Below are 24,466 nucleotides of genomic sequence, written 5' to 3'. Positions count from 1 at the left end.
CGAGTACAACTTGCTCTACACCACGCCGAGCTACTGTCGGGGCAGCGACGCAGAGAGGACGTCGCCGTGGCTCGACACGAACGTCACCCACATGCATGCGCCGCACACCGTGGCGAATCCCCGCAGGTGCATCACCATCATCGTGGTGTGCGCCGCCTCCATGGGCAAGGTCACCGGTGAGGTCGGAGGTCGCCGGACACCACTTACTTAAAGGAAGTCGAGTACACATCTCCTTCAACCTGAAGGGCGAGGACCTGCAACGACGTAACGTTTGAAAGAAAAGTAACCAGCATAGGAGAGTGATCAGAAAGCATACGACTCGAGGGAGGGTTGGCTAGCCTGTGGCATTGGCCGTTGGGCAGCTAGCTATTGCATTTGAAGGCTCCACAGAAAGAACCCGCAGGTACTATTACGACAGGTGGCTTCGAATCCAGTTTGTTAGTCGTTTGCATCTCGGTTAACAACAATAAGCTTGAATCCCTCCATTCGTAGATCAATCAGCTAAAGTTGTTAAAACAATGCCCCGGTAAAAAGGTAGCAGAAGGTCGTTCTTTCTTACTCGAAGTTGCACTCAGGTGCTGCCTTTTTAGAGCAAGGCGATATTCTCTGTGTAAACCAGTATGAGCTTTACCCGAGTCGCGGGCAGGTCACAATGAGGCCTTTGCGTGAAGAAATTTATTCTGAGCCACCTTGAGATGGAGTATATCAAGGGATGGGATAGGCATCGAAGGATAATTTCTTATATCCACTAGCCGTTTTAGGGGATCGGCTAGATGCGATGTAAGGGAGAAAAAACCGAATTTATCTCCGTTGGAGCAATGGGTCACGGGTAGCCTAACCCGAGTCCCATAACCTTTCAAGACATCGGCCGGCTACGCCCCTCAAGGCGTCGAGATGAAGCGCCGCCTTCTGGTGGCCGGCTGGCTGGACGACCGACTGCTAGAAGGCGGCCATGCTCAGGAAGGCGGCTCCAAGACAGGCCGACTCATGGCAGGCGGCCTCCAGAGAGGCCGGTGATACGTCTCCGTCGTATCTACAATTTTTGATTGTTCCATGCCAATATTATTCAACTTTCATATACTTTTTGGCAACTTTTTATATTATTTTTGGGACTAACCTATTGATCCAGTGCCCAGTGCCAGTTCCTGTCTGTTGCATGTTTTTGGTTTCGCAGAATATCCATATCAAACGGAGTCCAAATGGGATAAAAACGGAAGGAGCTCATTTATGGAAAATATGGAAAATTTGGAAGGAAAATCAACGCGAACCAGTGCCCGAGGTGGTCATGAGGCAGGGGGGAGCCCCCCCCCCCCTTAGGGCGCTCCCCTACCCTCGTGAGCCCACCATAAGGCGGTTGACGCTCTTCTTTTGCCGCAAGAAAGCTAATATTCGGAAAAAAATCACGGCGAAGGTTTCAGGCCAATCGGAGTTACGAATCTCGATATATACGCGAAACGGTGAAACAAAGCAGGGGAGAACGCAGAAACAGAGAGAGACAGAGAGACAGATCCAATCTCAGAGGGGCTCTCGCCCCTTCCACGCCATGGAGGCCAAGGACCAGAGGGGAAACCCTTCTCCCATCTAGGGAGGAGGTCAAGGAAGAAGAAGAAGGAGAGGGGCCCTCTCCCCCTTGCTTCTGGTGGCGCCGGAGCGCTGCCGGGGCCATCATCATCACCGCCATCTTCACCAACAACTTCACCGCCATCATCACCAACTCTTCCCCCTCTATGCAGCGGTGTAACCTCTCTCTTACCCGCTGTAATCTCTACTTAAACATGGTGCTCAACGCTATATATCATTTCCCAATGATGTATGGCTATCCTATGATGTTTGAGTAGATTTGTTTTGTCCTAATGGTAATTTGATGATCAAGATTGGTTTGAGTTGTATGTTTTATTATTGGTGTTGTCCTATGGTGCTCTCCGTGTCGCGCAAGCGTGAGGGATTCCCGCTGTAGGGTTTGCAATATGCTTATGATTTGCTTATGGTGGGTGGCGTGAGTGACAGAAGCACAGAACCGAGTAAGTAGGTTATTTGCGTATGGGATAAAGGGGACTTGATGCTTTAATGCTATGGTTGGGTTTTACCTTAATGAATCTTTAGTAGTTGCGGATGCTTGCTAGAGTTCCAATCATAAGTGCATATGATCCAAATAGAGAAAGTATGTTAGCTTATGCCTCTCCCTCAAATAAAATTGCAATAATGATTACCGATCTAGTTATCGATTTCCTAGGGACAAATAACCTTATTGTTGACAAAAGCTCTTTACTAAAACTAATTTAGTTGTGTCTTTATCTAAACAGCCCCTAGCTTTTATTTACGTGCTCTTTACTTTCTTGCAAGCTTAGCCAAAAACACCTACAAAGTACTTCTAGTTTCATACTTGTTTACGGTAAAGCGAACGTCAAGCGTGCGTAGAGTTGTATCGGTGGTTGATAGAACTTGAGGGAATATTTGTTCTACCTTTAGCTCCTTGTTGGGTTTGACACTCTTACTTATCGAAAGACGCTACAATTGATCCCCTATACTTGTGGGTTATCAAGACCTTTTTCTGGCGCCGTTGCCGGGGAGCAATAGCGTGGGGTGAATATTCTCGTGTGTGCTTGTTTACTTTATCACTAAGTAATTTTTATTTGCTGTTCTTAGTTGTTTCCTATCTTTACTTATGGGTAGGAAACGCAAAATACCAAAAAATTAGTTGTACCTACTGAACCAATGGTTGAAGAACCAATCAAAATCTATCACACTGCTGAAGCTTATTACTTGGATCATCTTTGATCCCTATGTGCTCATGCTGAAACCCCAACTATCTTAGTTGAGGGCAAATCTTTAGATGAGCATGCTTGTTATGTGCGGCACCGTATATCTCAAAAAGGGAAACTTTTACAGCATCAAATTAATACTATGCAATGCTATGCTTGGAATTTATGCTATTATTATGATTTTACTTGTTGTTCTGAAACCCTAAGAAACACCTTCCCTACCAATGTGAGTTTAGTGATAATGGAATCGTATCTTCGTATGCTAAAGGTGCTTATAGTTACTATGATGTTCAACAAATTGAAGAATTTGTTGCTTTTAAGGGTGCTTTTGAAATTGCTTCTTTGATTGAAAAATATGATGCTACTCTTTACAAATCTGAAAATTTTGCCATACTTGAATATTGTTATGAGAATTATGCTTCTAATGCCTATGTTAAACAACATATTGAGGAATACTCGCTGCCCAAGAAGAAACTAATATTTTGCAGGAGTCTATGGAAAAAGAAATTGATGAAACTGTGAGCTCATTGGATGAAAAAGATGATGAGGAGAGCGAAGAACAAAATGAGGAAGAGCGGATTAGCTACCCGTGCCCACCTTCTAATGAGAGTAACTCTTCAACTCATACATTGTTTAAATTCCCTTCGTGCTTACCGAAGGATGATTGCTATGATGACTGTTATGATCCCGTTGATTCTTTTGAAATATCCCTTTTTGATGATGCTTGCTATGCTTGTGGCCAAGATGCCAATATGAATTATGCTTATGGAGATGAACTTGCTATAGTTCCTTATGTTAAACATGAAATTTTTGCTATTGCACCCACGCATGATAGTCCTATTATCTTTTTGAATTCTCCCAACTACACTATATCGGAGAAGTTTGCACTTATTAAGGATTATATTGATGGGTTGCCTTTTACCGTTGCACATGATGATTTTGATAGATATAATATGAATGTGCTTGCTGCTCATACTTGCAATTATTATGAGAGAGGCTATATCTCCACCTCTCTATGTTTCCAATACGATAAAATTGCAAGAAACTGTTTATACTATGCATTGGCCTTTACTAGGTGTGCATGAATTGTTTTTTTATGACATGCCGATGCATAGAAAGAGAGTTAGACTTTGCCATTGCTTGATATATGTTGCTTTGTGCTCACTACTAAATGATAAATCATTGCTAATTAAAATTGGCTTTGATATACCTTGGGATTCGGGTGGATCCAGTACTTGAGCACTATATGCCTAGCTTAATGGCTTTAAAAAAAGCGCTGCCAGGGAGACAACCCGGAAGTTTTAGAGAGTCGTTTATTTCTGTTGAGTGCTTTCATATAGTTTAAAAATAACAAAAATAAAGAGGGGAACCCAAAACATTTTCAAAAGGAAAAGCGAAAGTGAGAAAGACGAGCATTGTTGAAGTGGGAGCTAGCCTTGAACTGTGTTCATGCTCACGGAAACTTTGTGAATCTTGATTACAGAAACTTTTCAACAAAAATAATTATCCCCTTGTACAATTCCATTGTATTATAAAAATAATGTGCCAAGGTTTGCCTTTAGGATGTTTACAATGCTTGTTGGTTTGTGCGGTGCAGGACAGAAACTTTGGCTGTAGTGCATGAATTTTAATTTTTTTTACTGGAACGTCAAATGGTTCTGATTCTTTTTGAACTGTATTTCTGTACAAATTTTTATTTTTCCTAATTTTGGCAGAATTTTTCAAGTATCAGAAGTATGGTGAATGTTCAGATTGCTACAGACTATTCTGTTTTAGACAGATTCTGTTTTTGATGCATAGTTTGCTGGTTTTGATGAAACTATCAATTTATATCAGTGGATTAAGCCATTAAAAAATTATATTACAGTAGACACAGTGCAAAAACAAAATATGAATTGGTTTGCAACAGTACCTAGAGTAGTGATTTGCTTTATTATACTAACGGATCTTACCGAGTTTTCTGTTGAAGTTTTGTGTGGATGAAGTGTTCGATGATCGAGAAGGTTTCGATGTGAGAAGAAGGAAGAGAGGCAAGAGCTCAAGCTTGGGGATGCCCGAGGCACCCCAAGTAAATATTCAAGGAGACTCAAGCGTCTAAGCTTGGGGATGCTGGGGAGGCATCCTGTAACGCCCCGAGACCGATGTGCCAGGTGTCTGCCAGTTATTCGCTGTCGTTGTCATGTCATTCGCTTGCGTGTTGCATCTTGCCATGTCATCATGTGCATTGCATCATCATGTTTTCAAAACTTGCATCCGTCCCGGTCTCCTTGTTCCGTCCGTTGTCCGTTCTGAGCCCAGACACACTTGCACGCGCCCGCGACATGTCTGAAATTGTATTTTATAAGTGGCCGGAAAATATTCTCGGAATGGGATGAGAGTTGACGTGTGGTCTTATTATAGTGTAGATAGACCGCCTGTCAAGTTTCATCGCATTCGGAGATCGTTTGATGCCCCAACGGATAATTATAGCGGCAATATAGCCGGTCTAACGTCGGCCGTTTTCGATCTCCGAAAACAGTCGTCGGGCCTCCCTCTCTTCTCTTCTCTCAGTTTGAGACCGTCTGCACAGCCCACTACCTACCGCCAGGTCCAACCTAACCTCTCTCGTCAGCCCGCGGCCCTCCTCGCGCGCGTCCGAAAATTGTCCCGGACCCGACCCGGGCAGTCGTCACCGTTGTGTCCGGATCATCCCCAAACATCTACAAAATATCACTGTTTTCTTAATTGGGCTCCCTACCTATTTTTCTCGGACCGTCTGATTTCAATCGAAGGGACTAGATCATCCCTCTCCTTTTATCTACATGCTATAAATAGCCCCTAACCCTAAATTATAGGACTTTTGTCCCCTCTAACCGCCGCCACCTACAACCTCCCTCATCCACCTTGGGATCCTCCTAGATCCGATCCACTAGCCCCCTCGTTCTGCGAACCAGCGTCAGCCTCTGCTTCCCTTCGATTTCAGTCAGCGGCCAACCCATCGATCTGCTGCCTCCCTCGAGCTCCAACAGGACAGCGCCCCTGGATCCCCTGCCTGAGCTCCTCCTCGCGCGCCCGTCTCCTCGGCTGATCTGCCTCGCCACCGAAGCTTCTTCGCCCGAGCACACATGGAGAGGGCCTCCCGAGCCACCTCGTGCGGCTCCACCTCGAGGTCCCAGCTCTGCTGGACCCGCCGTCGTCTTCTACCCAACAGGTCGCTGTCACCTCGCCTCCTCTTCATGTCCTCCTGTTCATCTCCCCCTCCGTCTATCATCTCTCCTTTTCACTCTGACCAGGAGACAACCAGGAGCCGCCATGGATGGCTGAGCCCCTTGCCGAGCTCCTCAAGTCCCGCAGCGGCCTCGACTCCTCTGCTCCGGCCGTCATCGCCGGAACGCGCCACCACAGGGCCGCAGCCGAACCCCATGGCGCCTGTTGTCGGCGACTCCGAGCGCGCCCGAGGTGCTCTTCCTCCCGCTGGCCTCCTCTGCGCGCCAAATCCGTCACCGTCGTCCAAGTTCCTCGCCGTCAGCCTCTGCCTACCCTGCTGCAAGCAGCAGTTCGGGATCGAGCCGTGCTTGCCCGCCGTGCCTCCAGCTAACCCCCGAGCGAGGGCCTAGAGCCAGGGAACCTCTCCGCCGCCTCTACCTCGACCCCGCCCAGATTTCGCGCCGCTCCGCCGCCACGACACCGGCCCCTGCCCGCCGGAGCTGTGTCTCCTTGTGCCCGCAACCACGCCGCGGCGGCTTTGCTTCTTGTCGAGAAAGAGGACGCCCGCTCTGCTCGAGCGTTGACCGCGCCCCGCTCAAGCGCTACGCGCCAGGCACGCAGCGAGGCCGACCCTCCACCTCGTTCGATCCAGCCTGCCAGCCGCCTCCTCTGACTGGGCTGAAGCCCATGGTGAGGCCACCCAGTGTTTTTTTCCTTCTGTTGGGCTAACAGTTTCGGCCCGCGTCTGTTTTTTTTCTATCAGCGATTTTTCCTATTTTTCCAGAAAACTGCCAGTTTACAGTTTAGTCCCTAGATAACATGCATATAATAACTCACAAACCGTGCATCGGATTAAAACAAACTTAATATGAAACTTGCTTAGAATTTTGTCTAGATTCATAATATCCAACTTTCATCCATGTTTAAAATGTTTAAAATGCTTTTTGGTTAAATTTGCTCGTATGCCATGCTAAAATGGTTTAATTCATAACTAAATAACCGTAACTCGGAATTAAATAATCTTTATATGTAAATGGGGTAGAAAAATGCCTAGTTTAACTTGGTTCACTTACTTTGCATGTTTAATAACTCTAAAATTATGATTAGGGCAGAACTGTACCAAACCTTAAAATATGCATATGAGGATTTACCGGAATTGTTGTTCGTTGCTTCCGGCCTCATTTAAACTTGAGTAGATAGGTAGTTTTACTTTGCTTCACCCTCTTGCCATGTTTAACAACATTTAATATTATTGGGTACATAAACAAGATCGAACTAAATAACTTGTTGTGGTGTTTCGTCAATATGCAACTCGTTGCATATTGAGCTCCACTTAATTTGTAGGATTGTTTGTGCACTTTGCCATGCCATGCTTCATTAAACCGGACATGCATCATACTTGGTTGTGCATCATCCCATGTTCATGTATTGGTTGCTTACTATGTTGTGTGCTTCTTTCCGGTGTTGCTTCTTCGGGTTGGTTCCGGTAACGTCGCGTTTGTGAGGACTCGTTCGTCTACGTCCGTTTGTCTTCTTCATGGACTCGTTCTTCTTCCTTGCGGGATTTCAGGCAAGATGACCATACCCTCGAAATCACTTCTATCTTTGCTTGCTAGATGCTCGCTCTTTTGCTATGCCTATGCCGCGATACCTACCACTTGCTTATCATGCCTCCCATATTGTTGAACCAAGCCTCTAACCCACCTTGTCCTAGCAAACCCTTGTTTGGCTATGTTACCGCTTTGCTCAGCCCCTCTTATAGCGTTGTTAGTTGTAGGTGAAGATTGAAGTTTGTCCCCTGTTGGAACATGGAGATGTTGTTCCTTGTTGGAACATGTTTACTTGTTGGGATATCACAATATATCTTATTTAATTAACGCATCTATATACTTGGTAAAGGGTGGAAGGCTTGGCCTTATGCCTGGTGTTTTGTTCCACTCTTGCCGCCCTAGTTTCCATCATATCGGTGTTATGTTCCAGGATTTTGCGTTCCTTACACGGTTGGGTAATAATGGGAACCCCTTGACAGTTCGCCTTGAGTAAAACTCTTCCAGCAATGCCCAACATTGGTTTTACCATTTGCCACCTAGCCTTTTCTTTTCCCTTGGGGGTCGCGCGCCCAAGGGTCATCATTATTTTAACCCCCCCGGGCCAGTGCTCCTCTGAGTGTTGGTCCAGCCGAGCGATGTCCGGGGCTACCAGGGGCAACTCTGGGCTGGCCTACCCGACGTCTTGCTCATACGGTGTGCCCTGAGAACGAGATATGTGCAGCTCCTATCGGGATTTGTCGGCACATCTGGGTGGTGTTGCTGGATTTGTTTTAACTTGTTGAAGTGTCTTGTAGAACCGAGATACCGAGTATGATCGGAATATCTCGGGAGGAGGTCTATTCCTTCGTTGACCGTGAGAGCTTGTCATGGGCTAAGTTGGGACACCCTTGCAGGGATTTGAACTTTCGAAAGCCGTGCCCGCGGTTATGGGCAGATGGGAATTTGTTAATGTCCGGTTGTAGAAAACCTGAAGTTGACCTTAATTAAAATGCATCAACCATGTGTGTAACCGTGATGGTCTCTTTCCGGCGGAGTCCGGGAAGTGAACACGGTGTTGGAGTTATGCTTGACGTAGGTTGTTTTAGGATCACTTCTTGATCATACTTGTATCTACCGTGCTTTGCCTTCTCTTCTCGCTCTCATTTGCGTATGTTAGCCACCATATATGCTAGCCGCTTGCTGCAGCTCCACCTCATACCTTTACCTTACCCATAAGCTTAAATAGTCTTGATCGCGAGGGTGCGAGATTGCTGAGTCCCTGTGGCTCACAGATACTTCCAAAACCAGCTTGCAGGTGCCGAGGTTACTGTGCAGATGACGCAACCAAGCTCAGGAGGAGCTCGATGAAGATCTTGTCCTTTGTGGTGTTTCGTTCTAGTTGATCAGTAGTGGAGCCCAGTTGGGGTCGATCGGGGACCTTGTCGCATTTGGGGTTCTTCTTTTATTTTGGTTCCGTAGTCGGACCTTGATTGTATTTGGATGTTGTAATGCTTTATTCATGTATTTGTGTGAAGTGGCGATTGTAAGCCAACTATGTATCTTTTCCCTTATGTATTACATGGATTGTGTGAAGATTACCTCACTTGCGACATTGCTTTCAACGCGGTTATGCCTCTAAGTCATGCTTCGACACGTGGGAGATATAGCCGCATCGAGGGCGTTATCAAGTTGGTATCAGAGCCTTCCCCGACCTTAGGAGCCCCCACTGATTGATCGTTTTTAGCAGCCGAGTTGTGTCTAGAAAAATGTTTTGAGTCATTTAGGAATTATATATCGGAGAGTTTAGGAATTCTTTTTACTTCCCAGTCTCCTCATCGCTCTGGTAAGGCATCCTGACATAGAGTTTTGACTCTTCTCTTCTCAAATTTCACTAAATTTTTTTTTAGGATCACGCGGGTATCTTGGAATCGTTCCGATGGTTTTGTGACGAGAACATTGTCTTGGTGCCTCCTGTCAGGGGTTTTGTGGAAGTGTCCCGGGGAGTTGAGCTCTGAGGTGTTGTCGTCATAATTTTATCGTTGCAGTTCTGGAATACCTGAGTTTAGTTCGCCGACATCGAAAATCTCTTTTATGCAGTTCGTTGGTGAGATAACCTCGACGCCACCCAGTACTGGGGCGGGAGTTCGGGAGTATCACTATAACTTGTATAATGGATGCTTTTCGAAGGTTGAGGTAGACGATTTCCGAAGGTTTCCTGGTTATGTGTTGAAGGATGGATACAACTGGATGTAGGATTTGCTAGTTTTGCGTGAGATATTATGCTTCCCCTGTATCCCCAACACCTTATTGCATAACCGTAAAATTTCGGGACTTTATAAGTGGGAATTCAAGTAGCTCTTATGATATCTTTCCGACAGATGTATGATATGAAATTGGGGTTCGACGTCTAGTGGTCCGCCTATTCACGGTCGTTTTTACAGTGGTCTCATTGTGTCTTAAAGAGTCCTTGACTATGCCGACTCGGGGACGCTTCGTATGTCATGTGCACTGCCTTGTACATGATGGTGCTGTACGATCGAGCCCATGTAGGCCCCACCACGAAAACTTCAGACGAAATCTCTATCATATGTTTGTTCCGGCTTATTCTACAAGCCAATACTTTGTTTTGTTTTGAGTTGTGGTATTCGAGTTGCTTCGAAGTCAAGTGTTGATTCCATACCTTTTCTAAGCGGTGTTCTCATACTTCGATGTGAATACTAATCCTTCTCGATCATTGAGTCTGTCATGTCAATCCTTTTCAACCGGCGTGTTTTCTTTTCAAGTGGATCCGATCACTTCAATATCCATAAGATCAATTATCAGTTCTTCTCAACGGTGTTTGCTTCATCCGTTCCAAGTTGTCTTTGTTTTCCCACCCTCCCACCCTTGTTTTCTTCAAGGACTCAGATTTCTTTATCAAGTATCCTTTTATTTTTGTGAAGTCTCTCCATTCTTTTCCGTCAATGTTCTTACCCGGTGGTTTCCATGAAGATGTTCTACTAGTTCGTCATTCTTCATTCTTTTCTTCTCCGATGGTTTCAAATCAAGCTTTCGGTGTTGATCTCATATCTCTTTTCCCTCGTTTCAAATACCTTCTCATACCGGTGCACCTCATAATAATTCATTTCTCGCTATTCATTTGTTCCGGAGTGCTCAAGATATCTCAATGGGCTTGTCTTGTCATTCAAGATCCGTTCAACCTATTTCGGGGTTGTTATCTCATTCAAGCCATTTAATTCAACCGGTGCTTTCTCTCTTTTAAATCGTTCAACGGTATTTTTCTTTTCAGTGGGCCCTAACCCATAGGTTTTTTCCAGGATCTTACCTGACTCTTCTTATTTCCCGGAGCTATCCTCAAAATTTCCTTTCAAAGTTTGACGTAAGAATGAATTATCATCAGTCAAATGTAATTCTCCAAGATCTTTCAAATTCTTTTCATAGTTGGCTCAACCTCTTCGCTTTTGATTCTCCCGGAGTGTCTAAATTATTCTTGGTGGTGTTCTTCGTCGTCATTTGAAGATCGAAGAAGATTTTTCTCTCAATCTTGCTCCATTCTCTTCAAGATTCGTGATTCTAGCTTGTTGCCATCCTCTTATAATTATTTTCGATTGTGGGAATTCTTTTCACCCATCCGGAGCATTTCATGAGTTTTTTTCCATTTCTTTTCCCCGAAGGCCATCTTTTCAAATATCACTCATTCCTAGCTTTCAGCTCTCATACTCTAAAGCATACCGGTGCTTAAATCAAGGATTCTCTAATCAGCTCCTAATCTCTTCGTTCTCATATATCTAAATTCTCTCAAGCATCTTCATTCATTTGCTAATTCTTCCCGGTGTTTTCTTTATCTTCTTGTCGTTCATTTTTAATTCTTACGGTGGTTCATTCAAGATTCTCTTCTTTCATTTATCATATCAATTTATTTGTTATTTCTATCCTACCGCTGGTTCGTCCAATATTTTCCCAAGTTGGCACTATATCTGTCTTAATGCTCTCTTCGAGAATAAGTAGTATGTCAAATCCGCTGCTTGTCATCATTTTAAATTGGTGAAGGTTAAGCATAATGTAATTCTTATTCTTGTTTCATCCAAATAATTTAATTCCCTGTTCCGGAGGCTCAACAAATTCTCGTTTTCATTTGTTCATTTTTCTTTTCCCGGAGTTCCAAGCTTTCATCATCGCGTAGATCCATCTAATCATTGCAAGGATTCACCTTAGGTTTTCAACTTCTCTTTCTTTTCATTCCTTTGTTTACCGGAGTTCTTCATGGAGGTTCTACATGATGGTTCATCAAGGATTCAATTTCTTCTCGAAGTGTTCATCAAGATTCTTTTCAGATGAGCTCAAGCATTCTTCAATCTTGCAATCCGGAGTGCAATTCTTCCTTCCGTATCAATAGAGGTGGTATTATATCATTCTTGATAATTTGAGTTCATGTTTCATGATTCACATGTTGTCAAGAATGAGGTATTTAAACCCATCACTTTCTTCATTGGAATTATCTTGGGTTATATTTCACCTAAAGCCTTCCCTAAGGTTTGTTGCTATCTATGGCGCTTATAAAGGACCCAAGTTCTTCTTTATCCTCCCGGTGAAATACTTCCTCGTCTCCTTGTTCTTATCAATCCAATTCCTTTTCCCATGAGTGGCAGGTTGTCACCTCATAATTTTGAGATGTATTCCGTAAGACCATATCAAGCTTATCCTTTCGTTGTTGGTGTTCCAACAACTCCGTTCGACCCTTTTCCTAAAGATGCCTCTTCAAGCTCTCTTGTGGCATAAGATGGCATTTTCTTCTCCATTCTTTTATTTCAATTATCTATCTTCTATTCTTTTGTTCCGGAGCCATTGTGATGTTGCTCTCTTCAACCCATCTTCCGGTCTTGTCAAGATCATGTTTGATTCGTGCTTATCCTTTCAACCGGAGTGTTGTGTCCCTTTTGCTCAAGCTCTTTCAGTTTATCAAGTCTTGTATCATTTTTCAACCGGAGTGCTGTCCGAATTCGTTCTTCCTTGTTCCTCTTTTCTAATGGAGTGCTTTCAACTTCGTTTATCTCCATTGTTTTATTTTCTCGAGATGGCTTATCCTCTTAAAGGTTCTTTGGTTTCACTTGTTTGTCAAAGGAGCAACTTAGCCTTACCTCTTCTCTTTCTGTTCCGTTGTCCCTCCGGTGCCATTCTAGATCTCGGGACGAGATCCTCTCGTAGTGGTGGAGTGTTGTAACGCCCCGAGACTGATGTGCCAGGTGTCTCCCAGTTATTCGCTGTCGTTGTCATGTCATTCGCTTGCGTGTTGCATCTTGCCATGTCATCATGTGCATTGCATCATCATGTTTTCAAAACTTGCATCCGTCCCGGTCTCCTCATTCCGTCCGTTGTCCATTCTGAGCCCAGACACACTTGCACACGCCCGCGACATGTCTGAAATAGTATTTTATAAGTGGCCAGAAAATGTTCTCGGAATGGGATGAGAGTTGGCGTGTGGTCTTATTATAGTGTAGATAGACCGCCTGTCAAGTTTCATCGCATTCGGAGATCGTTTGATGCCCCAACGGATAACTATAGTGGCAATATAGCCGGTCTAACGTCGGGCGTTTTTGGTCTCCGGAAACAGTCGCCGGGCCTCCCTCTCTTCTCTTCTCTCAGTTCGAGACCGTATGCACAGCCCAGTACCTACCGCCAGGTCCAACCTAACCTCTCTCGTCAGCCCGCGGCCCTCCTCGCGCGCGTCCGAAAATTGTCCCGGACCCGACCCGGGCAGTCGTCACCGTTGTGTCCGGATCATCCCCAAACATCTACAAAATATCATTGTTTTCTTAATTGAGCTCCCTACCTATTTTTCTCGGACCGTCTGATTTCAATCGGAGGGACTAGATCATCCCTCTCCTTTCATCTACATGCTATAAATAGCCCCTAACCCTAAATTCTACTCCCTCCGTTCCTAAATATAAGTCTTTGTAAAGATTTCACTATGAACCACATACAGATGTATATAGATGCATTTTAGAATGTAGATTCACTCATTTTGCTCCGTATGTAGTCCGTAGTGAAATCCCTACAAAGACTTATATTTAGGAACAGAGGGAGTAGGACTTTTGTCCCCTCTAACCGCCGCCACCTACAACCTCCCTCATCCACCTTGGGATCCTCCCAGATCCGATCCACTAGCCCCCTCATTCTGCGAACCAGCGTCAGCCTCTGCTTCCCTTCGATTTTAGTCAGCGGCCAACCCATCGATCCGCTGCCTCCCTCGAGCTCCAACAGGACAGCGCCCCTGGATCCCCTACCCGAGCTCCTCCTCGTGCGCCCGTCTCCTCGGCTGATCTGCCTCGCCACCGAAGCTTCTTCGCCCGAACACACATGGAGAGGGCCTCCCGAGCCACCTCGTGCGGCTCCACCTCGAGGTCCCAGCTCTGCTGGACCCATCGTCGTCTTCTACCCAACAGGTCGTTGTCACCTCGCCTCCTCTTCCTGTCCTCCTGTTCATCTTCCCCTCCGTCTATCATCTCTCCTTTTCACTCTGACTAGGAGACAACCAGGAGCCGCCATGGATGGCTAAGCCCCTTGCCGAGCTCCTCAAGTCCCGCAGCGGCCTCGACTCCTCTGCTCCGGCCGTCATCGCTGGAACGCGCCACCACAGGGCCGCAGCCGAACCCCATGGCGCCCGTTGTCGGTGACTCCGAGCGCGCCCGAGCTGCTCTCCCTCCCGCTGGCCTCCTCTGCGCGCCAAATCCGTCGCCGTCGTCCAAGTTCCTCGCCGTCAGCCTCTGCCTACCCCGCTGCAAGCAGCAGTTCGGGATCGATCCGTGCTTGCCCGCCGTGCCTCCAGCTAACCCCCGAGCTAGGGCCTAGAGCCAGGGAACCTCTCCGCCGCCTCTACCTCGACCCCCGCCCAGATTTCGCGCCGCTCCGCCGCCACGACACCGGCCCCTGCCCGCCGGAGCTGCGTCTCCCTGTGCCCGCAACCGCGCCGCGGCGGCTCTGCTTCTTGTCGAGAAAGAGGACGCCCGCTCTGCTTGAGCGTTGACCGCGCCCCGCTCAAGCGCTACGCGCCAGGCACGTAGCGAGGCCGGCCCTCCACCTCGTTCGATCCAGCCTGCCAGCTGCCTCCTCTGACTGGGCCGAAGCCCATGGTGAGGCCACCCAGTGTTTTTTTCCTTCTGTTGGGCTAACAGTTTCGGCCCGCGTCTGTTTTTTTCTATCAGCGATTTTTCCTGTTTTTCCAGAAAACTGCCAGTTTATAGTTTAGTCCCTAGACAACATGCATATAATAACTCACAAACCGTGCATCGGATTAAAACAAACTTAATATGAAACTTGCTTAGAATTTTGTCTAGATTCATAATATCCAACTTTCATCCATGTTTAAAATGTTTAAAATGCTGTTTGGTTAAATTTGCTCCTATGCCATGCTAAAATGGTTTAATTCATAACTAAATAACCGTAACTCGGAATTAAATAATCTTTATATGTAAATGGGGTAGAAAAATGCCTAGTTTAACTTGGTTCACTTACTTTGCATGTTTAATAACTCCAAAAGTATGAATAGGGCAGAACAGTACCAAACCTTAAAATATGCATATGAGGATTTGCCGGAATTGTTGTTCGTTGCTTCCGGCCTCATTTAAACTTGACTAGATAGGTAGTTTTACTTTGCTTCACCCTCTTGCCATGTTTAACAACATTTAATATTGTTGGGTACATAAACAAGATCGAACTAAATAATTTGTTGTGGTGTTTCATCAATATGCAACTCGTTGCATATTGAGCTCCACTCAATTTGTAGGATTGTTTGTGCACTTTGCCCTGCCATGCTTCATTAAACCGGACATGCATCATACTTGGTTGTGCATCATCCCATGTTCATGTATTGGTTGTTTACTATGTTGTGTGCTTCTTTCCGGTGTTGCTTCTTCGGGTTGGTTCCGGTAACATCGCGTTTGTGAGGACTCGTTCGTCTACGTCCGTTTGTCTTCTTCATGGACTCGTTCAGGCAAGATGACCATACCCTCGAAATCACTTCTATCTTTGCTTGCTAGATGCTCGCTCTTTTGTTATGCCTATGCCGCGATACCTACCACTTGCTTATCATGCCTCCCATATTGTTGAACCAAGCCTCTAACCCACCTTGTCCTAGCAAACCCTTGTTTGTCTATGTTACCGCTTTGCTCAGCCCCTCTTATAGCGTTGTTAGTTGTAGGTGAAGATTGAAGTTTGTTCCCTGTTGGAACATGGAGATGTTGTTCCTTGTTGGAACATGTTTACTTGTTGGGATATCACAATATATCTTATTTAATTAACGCATCTATATACTTGGTAAAGGGTGGAAGGCTTGGCCTTATTCCTGGTGTTTTGTTCCACTCTTGCCGCCCTAGTTTCCGTCATATCAGTGTTATGTTCCCGGATTTTGCGTTCCTTACGCGGTTGGGTAATAATGGGAACCCCTTGACAGTTCGCCTTGAGTAAAACTCTTCCAGCAATGCCCAACATTGGTTTTACCATTTGCCACCTAGCCTTTTCTTTTCCCTTGGGGGTCGCGCACCCAAGGGTCATCATTATTTTAACCCCCCGGGCCAGTGCTCCTCTGAGTGTTGGTCCAACCGAGCCATGTCCGGGGCTACCAGGGGCAACTCTGGGCTGGCCTACCCGACGTCTTGCTCATCCGGTGTGCCGTGAGAACGAGATATGTGCAGCTCCTATCGGGATTTGTCGGCACATCTGGGTGCTGTTGCTGGATTTGTTTTAACTTGTCGAAGTGTCTTGTAGAACCGAGATACCGAGTCTGATCGGAATATCTCGGGAGGAGGTCTATTCCTTCGTTGACCGTGAGAGCTTGTCATGGACTAAGTTGGGACACCCATGCAGGGATTTGAACTTTCGAAAGCCGTGCCTGCGGTTATGGGCAGATGGGAATTTGTTAATGTTCGGTTGTAGAAAACCTGAAGTTGACCTTAATTAAAATGCATCAACCGCATGTGTAACTGTGATGGTCTCTTTCCGGCGGAGTCCGGGAAGTGAACACGGTGTTGGAGTTATGCTTGACGTAGGTTGTTTTAGGATCACTTCTTGATCATACTTGTATCGACCGTGCTTTGCCTTCTCTTCTCGCTCTCATTTGCGTATGTTAGCCACCATATATGCTAGCCGCTTGCTGCAGCTCCACCTCATAACTTTACCTTGCCCATAAGCTTAAATAGTCTTGATCGCGAGGGTGCGAGATTGCTGAGTCCCTGTGGCTCACAGATACTTCCAAAACCAGCTTGCAGGTGCCGAGGTTACCGTGCGGATGGCGCAACCAAGCTCAGGAGGAGCTCGATGAAGATCTTGTCCTTTGTGTTGTTTCGTTCTAGTTGATCAGTAGTGGAGCCCATTTGGGGTCGATCGGGGACCTTGTCGCATTTGGGGTTCTTCTTTTATTTTGGTTCCATAGTCGGACCTTGATTGTATTTGGATGTTGTAATGCTTTATTCATGTATTTGTGTGAAGTGGCGATTGTAAGCCAACTATGTATCTTTTCCCTTATGTATTACGTGGGTTGTGTGAAGATTACCTCACTTGCGACATTGCTTTCAATGCGGTTATGACTCTAAGTCGTGCTTCAACACGTGGGAGATATAGCCGCATCGAGGGCGTTACACATCCCCTCTTTCTTCAACAAGTATCGGTATGTTTTCGGATTTGTTTCGTTCATGCGATATGTGCAAGTTTTGGAGCGTCTTTTGCATTTAGGTTTTTTATTTTTTTATGCACCATGCTGGTGTGAGATGGTCCTTGGTTGATTTATAGAATGCTCTTTGCACTTCACTTATATATTTTGAGTATGGCTTTATAGAATGCTTCATGTTCTTCACTTATATCATTTGAAGTTTGGATTGCCTGTTTCTCTTCACTTAGACAATCGCCATTTGTAGAATGCTCTTTTGCTTCAGTTATATTTGTTAGAGCACGGGCATATCTTTTGTAGAAAGAATTAAACTCTCGTGCTTCACTTATATCTATTTAGAGAGATGACAGGAACTGGTCGTTCACATGGTTAGTCATAAAATCCTACATAAACTTGTAGATCGCTGAATATGATATGTTTGATTCCTTGCAATAGTTTTGCGATATAAAGATGGTGATATTAGAGTCATGCTAGTTGAGTAATTGTGAAATTGAGAAATACTTGTGTTGAGGTTTGCAAGTCCCGTAGCATGCATGTATGGTGAACCATTATGTAACGAAGTCGGAGCATGAGGTGTTTATTGATTGTCTTCCTTATGAGTGGCGGCCGGGGACGAGCGATGGTCTTTTCCTACCAATCTATCCCCCTAGGAGCATGCGCGTAGTACTTTGTTTCGATGACTAATAGATTTTTGCAATAAGTATGTGAGTTCTTTATGACTAATGTTGAGTCCATGGATTATACGCACTCTCACCCTTCCATCATTGCTAGCCTCTTCGGTACCGTGCATTGCCCTTTCTCACCTTTAGAGTTGGTGCAAACTTCGCCGGTGCATCCAAACCCCGTGATATGATTCACCAGATGATATGTGTTTTGCTTGGAGAGTCTTGTATGATTTGAGTCTTTGCTTTTTAGTTTACCACAATCATCCTTGCTGTACACACCTTTTGAAAGATCCATACATGATTTGGAATTTGTTAGAATACTCTATGTGCTTCGCTTATATCTTTTGAGTTATATAGTTTTGCTCTAGTACTTCACTTATATCTTTTAGAGCACGGTGGTGGATTTATTTTATAGAAATTATTGATCTCCCATGCTTCACTTAGATTATTTTGAGAGTCTTAAATAGCATGGTAATTTGCTTAAAATCCTAATATGCTAGGTATTCAAGATTAGTAAAATTTTCTTATGAGTGTTTTGAATACTAAGAGAAGTTTGATGCTTGATGATTGTTTTGAGATATGGAGGTAATAATATCAAAGTCGTGCTAGTTGAGTTGTTGTGAAATTGAGAAATGCTTGTACTGAAGTTTGCAAGTCCCGTAGCATGCACGTATGGTAAACGTTACATAACAAATTTGAAACATGACGTGTTATTTGATTGTCTTCCTTATGAGTGGCGGTCGGGGACGAGCGATGGTCTTTTCCTACCAATCTATCCCCCCTAGGAACATGCGCGTAGTGCCGAGGTTTTTGATGACTTGTAGATTTTTGCAATAAGTATGTGAGTTCTTTATGACTAATGTTGAGTCCATGGATTATATGCACTCTCACCCTTCCACCATTGCTAGCCTCTCTAATACCGCGCACCTTTCGCCGGTATCATACACCCACCATATACCTTCCTCAAAACAGCTACCATACCTACCTATCATGGCATTTCCATAGCCATTCCGAGATATATTGCCATGCAACTTCCATCATCATCATATACATGACTTGAGCATTTATTGTCATATTACTTGGCATGATCGTAAGATATCTAGCATGATGTTTTCATGGCTTGTCTGTTTTTTGATGTCATTGCTACGCTAGATCATTGCACATCCCGGTACACCGCCGGAGGCATTCATATAGAGTCATATCTTTGTTCTAGATATCGAGTTGTAATATTGAGTTGTAAGTAAATAAAAGTGTGATGATCATCATTATTAGGACATTGCCCCAGTGAGGAAGGGATGATGGAGACTATGATTCCCCCACAAGTCGGGATGAGACTCCGGACGAAAAAAATAAAAAAAATATATAAAAGAGAAAGGCCAAAAAAGGGGAGAAGGCCCAAAAAAATGAGAGAAAAAGAGAGAAGGGGCAATGTTACTATCCTTTTACCACACTTGTGCTTCAAAGTAGCACCATGTTCTTCATATAGAGAGTCTCTTGAGTTATCACTTTCATATACTAGTGGGAATTTTCATTATAGAACTTGGCTTGTATATTCCAACGATGGGCTTCCTCAAATGCCCTAGGTCTTCATGAGCAAGCAAGTTGGATGCACACCCACTTAGTTTCAGTTTGAGCTTTCATATACTTATAGCTCTAGTGCATCCGTTGCATGGCAATCCCTACTCCTCACATTGATATCTATTAATGGGCATCTCCATAGCCCGTTGATACGCCTAGTTGATGTGAAACTTTCTCTTTTTTTTGTCTTCTCCACATAACCCCCACCATCATATTCTATTCCACCTATAGTGCTATGTCCATGGCTGACGCTCATGTATTGCGTGAAAGTTGAAAAGGTTTGAGAAACGTCAAAGTATGAAACAATTGATTGGCTTGTCATCGGGGTTGTGCATGATGTGAATGCTTTGTGTGGTGAAGATGGAGCATAACCAGACTATATGATTTTGTAGGGATGAACTTTCTTTGACTATGTTATTTCAATAAGACATAATTGCTTGGTTGGTATGCTTGAAATATTATTGTCTTTATGTCAACGGATAGATTATTGCTTTGAATCACTCGTGTCTTAATATTCATGCCATGATTAGACATATGATCAAGATTATGCTAGGTAGCATTCCACATCAAAAATTATCTTTTTTTATCATTTACCTACTCGAGGACGAGCAGGAATTAAGCTTGGGGATGCTGATACGTCTCCGTCGTATCTATAATTTTGATTGTTCCATGCCAATATTATTCAACTTCAATATACTTTTTGGCAACTTTTTATATTATTTTTGGGACTAACATATTGATCCAGTGCCCAGTGCCAGTTCCTGTCTGTTGCATGTTTTTGGTTTCGCAAAATATCCATATCAAACGGAGTCCAAACGGGATAAAAACGGACGGAGCTTATTTTTGGAAAATATGGAAAATTTGGAAGGAAAATCAACGCGAACCAGTGCCCGAGGTGGTCACGAGGCAGGGGGCGCGCCCCCTACCCTCATGAGCCCACCATAAGGCGGTTGACGCTCTTCTTTTGCCGCAAGAAAGCTAATATTCGGAAAAAATCACGGCGAAGGTTTCAGGCCAATCGGTGTTACGGATCTCCATATATAAGCGAAACGGTGAAACAGAGCAGGGGAGAACGCAAAAACAGAGAGAGACAGAGAGACAGATCCAATCTCGGAGAGGCTCTCGCCCCTCCCACGCCCTAGAGGCCAAGGACCAGAGGGGAAATCCTTCTCCCATCTAGGGAGGAGGTCAAGGAAGAAGAAGAAGGAGGGGGCCCCTCTCCCCCTTGCTTCCGGTGGCGCTGGAGCGCTGCCGGGGCCATCATCATCACTGCCATCTGCACCAACAACTTCACCGCCATCATCACCAACTCTTCCCCCCTCTATGCAGCGGTGTAACCTCTCTCTTACCCGCTGTAATCTCTACTTAAACATGGTGCTCAACGCTATATATTATTTCCCAATGATGTATGGCTATCCTATGATGTTTGAGTAGATCTGTTTTGTCCTAATGGCTATTTGATGACCAAGATTGGTTTGAGTTGTATGTTTTATTATTGGTGTTGTCCTATGGTGCTCTCCGTGTCGCGCAAGCATGAGGGATTCCCGCAGTAGGGTTTGCAATATGCTTATGATTTGCTTATGGTGGGTGGCGTGAGTGACAGAAGCACGTACCCGAGTAAGTAGGTTGTTTGTGTATGGGACAAAGAGGACTTGATGCTTTAATGCTATGGTTGGGTTTTACCTTAATGAATCTTTAGTAGTTACGGATGCTTGCTAGAGTTCCAATCATAAGTGCATATGATCCAAGTAGAGAAAGTATGTTAGCTTATGCCTCTCCCTCAAATAAAATTGCAATAATGGTTACCGGTCTAGTTATCGATTGCCTAGGGACAAATAACCTTCTTGTTGACAAAAGCTCTTTACTAAAACTAATTTAGTTGTGTATTTATGTAAACAACCCCTAGCTTTTATTTACGTGCTCTTTACTTTCTTGCAAGCTTACCTAAAAACACCTGCAAAGTACTTCTAGTTTCATACTTGTTTCCGGTAAAGCGAACGTCAAGCGTGCGTAGAGTTGTATCGGTGGTTGATAGAACTTGAGGGAATACTTGTTCTACCTTTAGCTCCTCGTTGGGTTTAACACTCTTACTTATCGAAAGAGGATACAATTGATCCCCTATACTTGTGGGTTATCAAGAGCCAGCTCCCAGTAGTCGGCCCACGGTGCCCTCAAAGTCCGCACCCCCGTTAAAGAAGACAGAACAGGGTGAGGCAACAGTGTAGCCCATCCCCCCCACGAATCCAGGAGCGGGCGTGGCCACAGTTCCTCGTACCAGCGGAGATCTCCGCCCGGCGCGGCACTGTTGCCACTTCACCCTTGACGTCACTCCTGACAGGCCAAGCCCTGCTCCCACGACCGCCTGTCGGTACGGCCCAAGGACGGCGGGCCCTACCGGTCAGCAAGAGCCCGGAGGGCAGCGGGAGCCACACCAGTCAGACCCTAGGGAGGCCGGCCCGGTCCTTCCTCAGGGCCCCACGCACCATTAACCAGATAAGATGCAGAGTGGCTACAGTGATCTCCCACTAGGCGGAGGGACTGTAGCCACGCCTCCCCGACCGAGCACACGTCATTAGCAATACAACTACAGTAATCCACAGCCGCCAGGACCTGCGAGCGGCGGCGGCGGCTTGTCGGCTCCGTACCAGACTAGCCAGCGGGGCCCACCAGGCGGCGGGCCCCAGCTGTCGGCGGAGAGGCCGGTGACCAGAGAGACTGACAGCCGGGCCCTATGCCCGGCCGGATTACCATTGTACCCCTGGGGGTAGGCCTATATAAACCCCCCAGGGCACCCATGCAAAGGGTTCCCACTAGGTTAGGACTAGATTCATACCTAGGGGAGGAGAGAGAGCAAGCCTTGCCTTCTCCCACCTCTATCATACAGCTTGAGGAGCACCATTGTACTCACTTGTGTCTTAGTGATCATGCGGAGACCCCGCAGAGCAGGACTAGGGGTGTTATCTCCTAGGAGAGCCCCGAACCTGGGTAAAGTTCCCCGGCGTACGTGTCTATGCCTCATCCCGCTTCCAGGCACCGGGGACATTCTACTCGCTCCCACCATGATAAGCCATCCATTGGCATATGTCGCACCTAACCCGCGACATTTGGCGCCCACCGTGGGGCGAGGTGCACCGTCGTTCGGAGACCTGTTCTGGACTGGAACCCTTTTCCTCCCTGGCGAGCATAGCCAGCCCGGCATGCCAGACGGAGTCTGTGCCGACGCGTTGCGTGGCGCGGAGCTCGCCTGTGCGGCGAGCTGCCTCGCCGACCTTGTTGGCGAGGTTCGCCTCTCCGATGAGCCGGCGTCCGATGCGGGCAATGATGGCCCCGAGAGCCGCCTCGTCAGCCTCCTTGATTAGCTCCACGTAGCCAGCGAGCCCGCTGCAGATTTGGAATCCGTTGGCTCCACCAATTCGATGCTTCTCGACTCCGACACTGCATCGCTTGATGCGTTCCCCACCAACATGGTGGTCTACGACGAGCCGCCTCCTCGCGAGGAGAGGGGCGAAAGCGCCGTCACAGAGGTGCTTGTCATCGGCCACAGTGAGCACTCTGGCGGAGATGCTCACGACCCGCTCAACGCGGCACTACAAGACCTGACGACGCCCATCCCAGAAGACGCCGATGCCGAGATGCTGGAGGCACGCTGCCTCCAGCTTGTCGAGGGCGCCAAGAAGCTGGCTAGCATGAGACACTTGTCGGAAGCCTACCGACGCGAGATGGACTGCGCTGTGGGCGGCATGCCGGCTCCCGCTGGGCCCAGCCACCTTGGCGCGGTCCAGCAGCGCGGCGTGGCCATCACCAACCTGCTCGGGCAGATCGCCCCATCTACGCCACACCCGTGGAGAATATCCGAGCTGCCCAGGCGGCAGCAGAAGAACTAGACAAGTTCGAGGGCGAAGAGCGTCACCAGATGGCGGAGCGCGTCCAGCGGCTCCTCGATGCGGCTGTTGAGCAGCACGAGGCCGGTTGCCGCACTGAGGTGCCACACCGGCAAAACAACGATCCTCCTCCCTGCCGAGATCAAGGCGCGACATCTCGGACGCCGACTGGTGACGTCTGCGGGAGAAGAGACAAGGAGTCGGTTGCCAGCCGTAGCCGGACTTGCATCACCATTGAGCGCGACCAAGACGGCCGCTCAAGAGGAGTGGAACGACGGGATGACTGTCCACCTCCTCTCCCTCGAAGGGAAAGGCGCGTCACCTCACCGCCTGTTGATCACCCATCACTCGGCGACCGCCTTGGCCGCTGAGAGGGAGTCGGAGAGAACAATGCCCGCCACCGGATCGACCGTCCCCACCGGTCCCTGGCGCTAGAAGAGGAAGATGAATTGGGCCCGTCCTGTTTCGGTCCCCGCATTCGAGACGAGCCCTTCCCCAAAGGGTTCACGCTCCCAAGAGACACGCCCAAATACACCGGCTCCATGAAGCCGGAGGACTGGCTGGTCGACTACTCCACAGCCGTCAGCATAGCAAACGGCAACAAGCACGTTGCCGTGAAGTATGTTCCGCTCATGCTCCAGGGCACAACCCGGACATGGCTGAACACTCTGAAGCCCCGCAGCATCAACAGCTGGGTCGACTTCACTGAAGCCTTCATCCGCAACTTCACCAGCACGTATAAGCGGCCGCCCAAACCTCGCCAGCTCTCCTTGTGCGTGCAAGGCCCCAACGAGTCGACCCGCGACTACCTCACGCGCTGGGCCGAGCTCCGCAACTCTTGTGAAGGCATGCACGGGGTGTAGGCTATCGAGTACTTCACCGTTGAGTGCCGAGAGGGCACCCTCCACAAGCACCGACTCCTCTGCGATGAGCCGGCGACCCTCGACGAGCTGCTGATCATAGCAGATAAATATGCCACGGCCGACTCTGATACGTCTCCAACGTATCTATTTTTTGGATTGCTCCATGCTATATTATCTACTGTTTTGGACATTATTGGGCTTTATTATCCACTTTTATATTATTTTTGGGACTAACCTATTAACCGGAGGCCTAGCCCAGAATTGCTGTTTTTTTGCCTATTTCAGGGTTTCGAAGAAAAGGAATATCAAACGGAGTCCAAACGGAATAAAACCTTCGGGAA

This window comes from Triticum aestivum, chromosome 2A, assembly GCF_018294505.1.
Source record: "Triticum aestivum cultivar Chinese Spring chromosome 2A, IWGSC CS RefSeq v2.1, whole genome shotgun sequence".
Taxonomy (NCBI): domain Eukaryota; kingdom Viridiplantae; phylum Streptophyta; class Magnoliopsida; order Poales; family Poaceae; genus Triticum; species Triticum aestivum.
The sequence above is the reverse complement of the archived record's forward strand: the minus strand, read 5'-3'. Positions refer to the sequence as shown.